This window comes from Gymnoscopelus microlampas (assembly GCF_963454915.1).
Source record: "Gymnoscopelus microlampas genome assembly, chromosome: 14".
In the NCBI taxonomy this organism is placed as follows: Eukaryota; Metazoa; Chordata; class Actinopteri; order Myctophiformes; family Myctophidae; genus Gymnoscopelus; species Gymnoscopelus microlampas.
In genome coordinates, this window is record NC_139951.1 from 24,418,966 (window position 1) to 24,429,415 (window position 10,450).

The window sequence follows — 10,450 nt, forward strand, 5'->3', positions numbered from 1 at the left end:
GACCTGTGCTGGGGGAGGAGAAACAGAGGAGTCAGTTTCCGAGTCTGAATCGTCGGTCAAGAATGGAAACCAACTCACCTGTGGCTGAGTGGGTGCTTCTCCTGGTGAGGCATCCTTCACTAGCACCCTCCTCAGTATCGCCCTGGGATTCTGGTCGTCGACCACGGTGCACGTCCAGTTGTATTGAGCGTCCTGTGTGAGGAAATGCATACATTGGTAACTTGAGCTCATTTCCTTCAATAAATGTAACTGCAGGAAATTGAAGTCCATTGAATTTTGTTTTTAAATAATAGCATTTTTTTGTGTAACGTTTCTTTCTACAGATAAACTTGTGGATGCTTTCTTCAAGTCTCTGCTTATAGACTTCTAAAAATAGGCAGTCTACAAGCTCAAACTCACTGTGAGCTTGTAAGTCGGCTATTTTTTAATGTACAAAATGTAGAATAGGGTTAATGTATACATTTTGTAATAATCTAAATCTACAAAGTAGTAACTAAAATGTAATGATTGTAGTAGAGTAAATATAATTTGGCTGTGGTGGAGTAGAAGTATTAAAAAATGGACATACTCAAGTAAAGTAAAAAAGATTCCTCCAAATTGTGCTCAAGTACAGTAGCCTACTTGAATAAATGTACTGTACTTAGTTACTTTCCACCACTGGTAGTAAGGATGTACTTACTTTAAGGCGGTCGGTCCGATTCCGAACCCCCTTCAGAACCACCCTGGTGTTCCGGGGGTTGTTGGGGTCCTGGATCAGGGCAGACGTCCAGGTGAAGCTGGCAGCTGCAGCATTCTGTGGGAGAAAATGTAGACTTTTGTAAATTAAGCTTATACTTCATATATTGAAGTGCAAGAAATAGAAGGCCATTGCATCAACCAGACTCCAGATAAGCGGTTGAAGATGTATGGATGTTAGATAATAGTTATTTATTTCAAATTTACACAGTAAAATCCTCAGTGTTCATTTGTCCGTTTGTAACTCTGAGAGTGAATGATTATTCTGTTTATGGTCCCCAGCACAATATAGTATCAAAATCAGTTTAACCACTTTAACCCTATATACATTACATCAGCTTATTAAAATAGCCGATGTACAAGCTCACAATGTGTCACGGTGCCACGCGTGGTGAGCATGTAGATCAACTATAAACTATTTTAACAACACAAATCTTGTATGGGGAATTGGGGATCCCTCCTTGTCACAAAATATTTTCAGATGGGGGGTCCGTAGCAAAAGACATTAATTTGGGGGTCGTTGACAAAAAAAAAAGTTTGAGAAGAACTTATTTAAACAGTAACATCCTCAGTGGCAGTTTGTAAGTAACTCTGAGAGTCAGCGAATGTAACCGTTAACATTTGGGTACATAATATTTGAACCACTCTATTTGGCTAAATGTGTACAATCAGAGTTAAATTAACACCGAGTAATAGGCCTATGGAACGAACAGCAACTCGTTTGAAAAATGCAGGAGTCGCAGGAGGACCATTTAAAACGACTCCATATTATTACAATTTACATGAAGGCATTTAGCAGACGCTCATAATGTATCAACAGGCACAGCGACTCGAAAAAAATGCAAAGTAAATTAATCCTATAGTCCAGGGGTCCTTGAGGGAGTTCCAGGGGGTCCCCAGCTAAATGATAGATAGTAACCAAATGAACCCTTATGGTTCTGTAACTCAGACAGTGTACAAATGGAACCAAATGGACCCTAACGGCTCCATTTGTACACTCTCAGAGTTAAATTAACATTGATTTTACAATATAAATTGGGGTCCCAGAGATATAAATGTCATTACATGGGGGTCCGTAGCCTAATGCATGCATTTCAAAGTAGGGGTCCTTGAAATTAAAACGGTTGAGAATCACTGCTTCACATCTTTTCAAATGGGGGTCCGCGGGCTAATAAATGTCAATTTGGGGGTCCTTGACATGAAAAAGTTTGAAAACCACATACGACATCGAACGGAAAAAAAATGCTAACTAGGGCTAACTAAAGCTAACTAACGTTAAAATGAGCCTTCACCAGGCAGGGCCTAAACAAACCGTCTTAAACGACGTGCTCTAAATAACATTATAATAACACATAAACAGCCTCCATATTGTATTAATAAAGATGTTAACATACCGTCTCCATGGTCTCAAGTAACGTCGTTGGTGTCGAAGTGAAGAAGTTAGTAGCTCAAAGTTGGTAGTCCGTCAACGGTTTGCTTGTGTCAGAAGGTCTCAAGAACACACGTCCGTTTCTCAGTGATGATGTGACAGACTGAAGGATGCTCGTGATCATCTCAGACACCTGTCGTCACACGTCACAATCACGGCTGAAGACCCGCGGTGATTGGCCAGTCAAAATGGTAACCGCCCTCTCACGTGCCGGCGGCACGTGAGAGAGCCGTTACCGTTTTGACTGGCCAATCACCGCGGGTCTGCTCTCGTGCCGCGAGACTTGACGAGAGCAGATCTACAAACTCGCAATGTGGCTCACTTGCAACACCTGTGAGTTTGTAGATCTGCCGTTGACGAGATGTTTATTTTTAAAATGCAGCTCTGACGTCTCCCATAATACATAGAGCGGTACTTAACAACTCATGTCTGATCATCAACGTCTCACATCGACTACATCAGCTGAGAGCAGAACACTGAACTGTACTCCGAGTCCAACAAGAGGATTGTTTTCAACTGTTTAGCCGTTATTATTAGTAATACTACATCTTAAAATGTGTCTGTCCAAGTTGGAACGTGGGCTTGCTGTACAACAGCTCCAAACCGCCTACGGAATTAATACTAATTGGAAGAAAGCCAAATGGACCAAGACTAGATCTACCAAGAACCAGGTGAGTGACTAGAAGAACATGGTTGTCATTACTTAGATGTGTCATTTATTTTGTCAATGTCACGTCGTGTCGGGGGCTGGTACTACTGATAGCATGTTGAGTTTTTAACAAATCTGGAATTCAGTTGATTCATTTTTCCATTTCATTTTGAAAATCAACTGAACGAAAGGTACACGGATTGGATTCCCCCTAGCTCTGGTCCATAGCGTTAGAAGGAGTTCTCCTTAACGCTATGTTACTTTCGAACCGTTGCCAACACACCCCGGTAGCAGCACAGGCTGCGCTGCCTTGTCTGTAGTAAATATACAAAATAGACTTTCGCTGTTCAGTAACAAAGACGGTTTTAAGATGTTGAAAGCCTACTTTCCTTAATGGGGACACTCGTAGCCCCCCACCTAACGTCTAAAATACACTTTTTGGACAGAAAAGTTAATATTTTGCCGGAAGGAAAAATATTTTTAGTTACTCCACTGCGCCCCCTACAAATCTGGTCAATCGAATTGTTCTATTGACAACGTTTTTTCCTTCCGGTGAAATATTTTCTTCTCTGAGTTCTCTCGTCAAAAAGTGTATTTTAGACGTGAGGTGGGGGCTCCGAGTGTCCCCACTAAGGAAAGTAGGCTTTCAACATTTTGAAACCGTCTTTGTTTTGGTTAGTAGCGAAATTGTATTTTTTATTTTTACTACAGACTAGAGGCTGCACAGCCTGTGCTACCGCGGGTGTGTTGGCAACCGCTCGAAAGTAACATAGCGTTCATGAGAACTCTCTCTAACGCTATGGACCAGAGCCAGGAGTCCCCCAGCCATGGTTCACATAGCCTCGGAAACCCATGCCTTTTTTTGGTTTATGGTTCACATGACGCTCGTCTGTCACGACCGTCATGTTTCAGGGCTAAGATTCCCCCCTACTGCTGGTTTTGAGCAGAGCTGCTGGTTTTCTATCCTATCAGGAACCTTACTACTACTAAAACCTTCTACTATTACTATACTAGCCTCTTATACTAGCTCTGGTCCATAGCGTCAGAAGATGGAGAACTCATTCTAACGCTGTGGACCAGAGCTACTATCCTATAATATTTTAAAATATGAATCTCCACATTTTAGGACTTGTTTTGTAAAATGACACCCACTGACATCCAGAGATGGGATACTTAGCCCAACTGTCAATCTAATATTCATTAGATATAGATATATATAAGAAAAAGATTTACACCTAGCTGTGACCTGACAGCCTCTGGCAAAGGAAAGTCTAACCTTCACAGAGAACATTTCACTGCACAAACTAGTCTAAAACCTCTTGAATCTCAGAGAACTCCAAGCACACTCACTCATCACAGATTAAAGATCACATGTTAGAGAGGGCTTGAGAGCAATGCACATTCAATCAATGTGATTGATTATATAATGTGTCCATTTGTATTGTGAAATCTAAAATTCTGTTTTAATGTATTATTCCTCGCTTAGGTGAAGGTTTTCGGACGACCACTGGAGAGCCTACCTCATTACAATACTGAACATGGAGCCGTACCAAGGTAAGTGGAGACAGCTTGTTTAAAAAGGCAGCAAATGATGTCAGTTAAGGTTGTATTTCTTGCCTAATTTCCTTTCATGTGTGTGCTTTTTCAGGTTTCTAGTTGATGCCTGTACGATTCTATTGGAGCACGTAGACACAGAGGGTCTGTTCAGAAGGACAGGTTCCATTGCTGGCCAGAAAGCTCTCAGGGTGAGTGATGGGTTACGTTGACCTTGCTTTCATTTGGCGACCTCATTTTTGCTTAAAAAGCCTAAAAGCCAAACGGAAATGTATTTTTTTTTATATGTTCCAATGTTCAATAACATAACGGTTGACCACAATTTAATCGCAAATATTATTATGACAATGAATGGACAGGTAAAATTCCATTATCGTGACAGCCCTGCCCTACTGACACTGTTGAAGTATAAATAAACACAACTTTTTTTGCATTGTTTCATCAGGTCAAGCTGGATGCAGGCGAGGAGTGTCTGTCCACGGCGGAGCCCTATCATGTGGCAGGCTTGGTGAAGCAGTTCTTCAGGGAGCTGCCAGAACCTGTCTTGCCCACAAGGATGCATGAGACCTTTCTGAAAGTCCAGCAGCTGACCAGCCAGGCAGACCGCACCACCGCCACATTGCTGCTGTCTTGCGTTCTGCCTGACAGAAACCTCAGCGTACTGAGCTACTTCTTTGACTTCCTCCACAGTGTGTCCAAGAGGTAAGTGTGTTCTCCAGCTTTTTGTATTAATTAATTGTTTTATTTCATGGCTTAATCTTATGGATAAAATATTTAATATTCAACACATACAAAATAATTATGTCCACACATTCCAGCTCCATAATATGCATTTGAATCTTTGATGATGTTTCGTCCGTCTGACCTTCAAGAACAGACTGTTTTCTGATTTTGAAGGAGGGCAGATCAAATAAAGACGAATGTATATAGAACTGAACTCATTCTTACATGATGACGTATATCATTTATATGTACGTCCCTGTTAACATTGCCTATACTGCTCACACTTGGTCTGACCCAATTGTCAGCGTTGCCTTTATGCATATTATTTCCTTTTGTATACCTTCATATTCTTCCAGATTTTGCTTATTTTTTCATGTGAGATCAGTGCACCAAGTCAAATCCAATAAATGGATTCAGATTGTAATTGTTGTACTCTGTGTTGCTGTTTGTGCCTACCCTAGGAGTGCAGAGAACAAGATGGACAGCTTTAACCTGTCTGTTGTCCTGACTCCTAACATCCTTCCCTCTGGAGAGGCAACTGAGAACTTGGACACCACAGAACAACGCCTCAAGCTGCAGACAGCAGTCATCCAGTGCTACATAGAGAACTCGCAGGACTTTGGTACGACTCTAGACGTCACAGTTCATTTCTAATCTATACCATCAATTTAGACAACAGAATGACAGTTAACCACTTAAACCCTATACTTCATTGAGCAGGGTACCCCAGGGATCTGTACTTGGCCACCTCCTTTTTTCCCTCTACACCAAATCTCGTCACAAAAAAATAGCTGATCTACAAGCTCACAGTTGTGAGCTTGTAGAGCGGCTATTTTCGCAGCGTATTATTGAATGTATATGCTATTAGGGCTGGGACAGTAAGGCCACAGCTTGTAATTTAACGATAATCACCTGTTACTGTTGTCTCCACCAAGCTGTCTGCAATGGAATACTGTATGTTTACCCACAAAAACTAATGTTCATGTTATGCCCTAACGCATTTGATTTCTAAAATGTGGTTTGATTAATATGTGTCGATCAACTAATCAATTACTTTTTGTGCTGGTTTGTGTAATAGGTGTGTTAACAGTGTTCCTCATGGATAAAGTTACAGCCGCGTTGGGCAGTGAGGCCAGCGATCTGTTGCCAGCTCAAGACGTAAGTGTGGTTGCCTGAAAAACATTCACATTTCTGATAAAGAAATTATAAACTGCTCCAAATCGATGCCACAAGGCATATTTTGTTAAAATGAATTTAATTAATCCCAAACATTAATCCCATCTCTATGCATGTATGGTGTAATTTATTTTTTCTTGAATATTCTTCCAGGCTTTCTAGGCTTGCTTGCTTTGGTTTTATTGGTCGGACACTTTGGAAAATATTTACATTAATGATTGTAAAAATAATGTTATTTAATGTCACCTGTAATCTAACAAGTCATGACACACATTGACTTTCTCAATCCTAATTGTTTAGATTTTACAATGTTATAAAATTCTAAATGAAAGAATTTAATATATTTTACACCAGATGGACTTAACTGAACTTGCCTACTTAGGTTGCATGAGCTGTTAGGGTTTATTTTTGGCATTTGTATCCTTTATTTAGAGAGACGAGAGAACCAGAAAGAAGAGACTTGCCAGTTGGATTCAAGCTCGGATCCTTGCGATTCACAAAGCATGCACCAGCTGTGTAAGCCACCAGGTACTAACTGAAAAATGCACAGAATGAACATATATTGCACTTGTATAACATCTACAGGGCTCTTTTTACACAACTGACACAAGTGTAATCTCTGGATCTATTGTACTTAGTAGAATCCTTCATCTTTCATTTGTCATTTCTGTGCCATTCAGGAGATTGCCCATTCTGCTCCCCTTTGGTCTGAGCTGTATGAGCAGTGGCAGCAGCAGTTTCAGCGCCAGCAGCAAGATTAAGATTTCTGCCCGGCTTTCCTGCGTAAGGGAAGCGAGTCCAAGAGTGAGTATCTATAAAAAACTTAATCGGCTATTCCACATTTTTCACATCTTTTGAAGATAAAAAAAATAATAGACAATCTACAAGCTCACAACGTTTCACATCGTGGCACGTTGTGAGCTTGCAGATCGGCTATTTTCAAATAGCCAATGTATTAGATTTAAGGTTGTTTAATGCTATATTAACAAGTTTTGCTGGGAATCCCCTGGAAGGACCCTTTTGAGAACCACTGAATTAGAGGTTCAACATAATGCTGCAAATTATCCTAGACTGACCTACTGTCCCACTCATCTCTGTAGGCTCAAAGTACTTCAGTACGTCTGAAGAGAATCCGCTGACGCCCCAGTGTGACATAAGCGCCCTCCGGACCTCATGGAACGGCGAGACGTCCGACGGAGCCCAGGAGTTCAGCGGGGGATCCTCCAGAGAATCTACTACTCCTGCCATCATAGTGTCTCCTTTGCACATGAACACTGCACTATTCGACATGGGCGCATTTTGCAGTACGTTTACGAATGGCGACGAATCCTCCCTCTGCGCTGTTGTTGTCAGAAGCCATTATGATAACTCTGTAGCCGGACAGACGGGGGATGAGATTGAGAATGTGAACAGCAGCAGACTGATCCATGCCTTGGACATCTAGAGTCCTGCTCACTTCATACTGGGCATCTTGGTCAGGCCACAGTCCACTCCATGTACTGTAGGCCGGGCCCGGAACTCGCCGATGACTTTGCCACGCCTTCTCCTCTGAACCCTCTCAATCAAACGAGACTGCTGTCTGCCATGTTGCTCAACAAGATGATGCCCTGTCTGAAGGCCTCTGTCTGAAGGATTACCAAACAGTTGCTGAACAATCCTCAGTAGAAACTACAGGACAACTCTCAGTGCATGATGATGTTTCATCAGAGAATCAACTCATTACGAGCACCAGGATATAGGGAGAGTGGCCACCGAAACATTGTGGGCACCTTAATGTTAAATTGGCAATTTTTTTGCTAAATGTTAAAATAAAGAATTTGGAAAATGGTCTGAAGTAATGTAAGTATAGAGAATCTGAACATGCTTGAACATTTGACATTGATGTACCATGCATGTTCAAATCATGTATACTTCACATTACTTTCAGACTATTTTCCAAATTCTTAATTTTTTTCAATTTAACATTGAGGTGCCCACAATGTTTAGATGCCCACTCTCCCGGTTACCCTTCTTCATATTTGTCTGGACTGATTTACACTCATAGAAATCAGTCCATTTCTTTTTCTTTTTTTTATCTTTATTTTGTATCACATTTTTTATTTTTCTCCCCTTCCCCATACCTCCACATATTGTTATTGCTTTCATATTTTCCTTTCCAAAAAGAAATCAGTCTATTTCTAATCAGTTGTTTATGTATATATTGTTGTGTGTGTGTGTGTGTGTGTGTGTGTGTGTGTGTGTGTGTGTATATATATATTATCTATTATTGTATTGTTGTATATAGTTTTCTCTTTCATTAAATATTAAATATAGAACTACAATTTTGGAGTCATAGTGAATTTATTCACATTAATATATCTCAACATAATTAATATAATGTAAGATCTAAGATACAAGCAATCACTGTGCTGTTATTTTAGTAGTGCAACTAGGGTCTTCCAGCCTTAACTTCAAGAACATCAAGTTATGATTGTACTACCACAAGTGCATGTCATGATATGGAAGTGTCAGCATAATAATATACATTTATTAGAGGTAAGAATCATGCATTGTCAATTATATCCAGGTTTGGTACATAATCCATAATACACAAACATATTTACAAAACCCATGGTCGGAGTAGGAGAGATCAGACAGGTGAGTTCCATATTAGTGAAATAGAGAAGGCCAGATTACAATGGAACCTTATGACAATCTATTACCGACCTATATATAGGTTGCAATTCAGTTCAACGTACAGAAACTGTTTTGGGTACATTCATACTGAAAATATAAGTTTTGCAAAGAAATAATAATGCAGAACAATCATACAAGTACTAAGGGAACATTACAAAATGAGAGACGGGAGTAGAGGGAAATGAGTTTGACAAGATATAAACGTTAAGCTCTACACGCTGTCAAAGAAAAGGTCTCAAATCAAAATCTATGTTAAAGGGCAAGACCACTTTGTTAGAGGTTTGGGTTGTGTAGTTACCTTGCCATGATGTAACTCCAAAGGTGGACAAGAAATCAAAAATAATTGCTCCATTGATTAGAAATTGATAATTCAAAATATGCTCCTCATTGACTTACATTGTACAGTGAAACAGCTCTCAAAGTCACTCTTTTACCCCATAAACGAATGCAAACAAAGTTGATTCAGACAATATAGAACATCACCACACCCAGTACTGTTTATTTTTTTTATAAAAATGTTAACTTCCTGTTGATTTTACCATTTTTATTAAGAAGAAAACCCGGACTGGATCCGCGGATCCGGATTCGGATCTTCAAATAGTAAAATCAACAGGAAGTTCACATTTTTATCACAAAAAAAAACAGTACTGGGTTTGATGATGTTCTATATTGTCTGAATCAGCTTTGTTTGTGTTTGTTTACGTGCTAAAAGAGTGACTTTGAGAGCTGTTTTACCGTACAATGTAAGTCAATGAGGAGCATATTTTGAATTATCAATTTCTAATCAATGGAGCAATTATTTTTTATTTCTTGCCCACCTTTGGAGTTACATCATGGCAAGGTAACTACACAACCCAAACCTCTACCAAAGTGGTCTTACCCTTTAAGGCCATTAGGGGCATGGGTGTTGAGAGTGGAGATCCAGTAGGCCTCTCTCTTCAGAAGTGCTCTGTCAAGATTATCACCTGCTCTTCTGTTGAGAGACTTTTTCAATGCCTTTATAAAAATGGTCGTCTATATTCTTATTCTAAATCACGAGAGCTGAGGCATACATTGGATTTGTCCGTTTTGGAATTCCTCTCAAATTTGACTAAACATACAGAACAAATTATATTGTTAAAGACGACTTTCCTTTTCACACAGTAATCTGGCCAGGCCAATCTAAGCTTTGTACTGTGAAAATGTGGAGCTATTGAGAGATCATAATTATGTTATTATCTGAACAAAGTTAATTTACTGTTGGACAAACAATGCTATCACCTGACATAAATAAAATGTGTGTGCTTTAATATGACAGTTCGAATTAAATGTTTAACTTTCATTGCATCATAGTAGCCAACTTACTGTATGTATGTCATAGACTGGCCTCACAATACTCTGAAAATACGTGTACCAACGATCAGAAGAGCTAATTGTTGACATCTTGAGTTTTATTTTAGTTTTTTATTATGCATCTTTGATTTTATATTAATAGAAGTTCCGACCAATATGCTCATAGGAGAACTCGT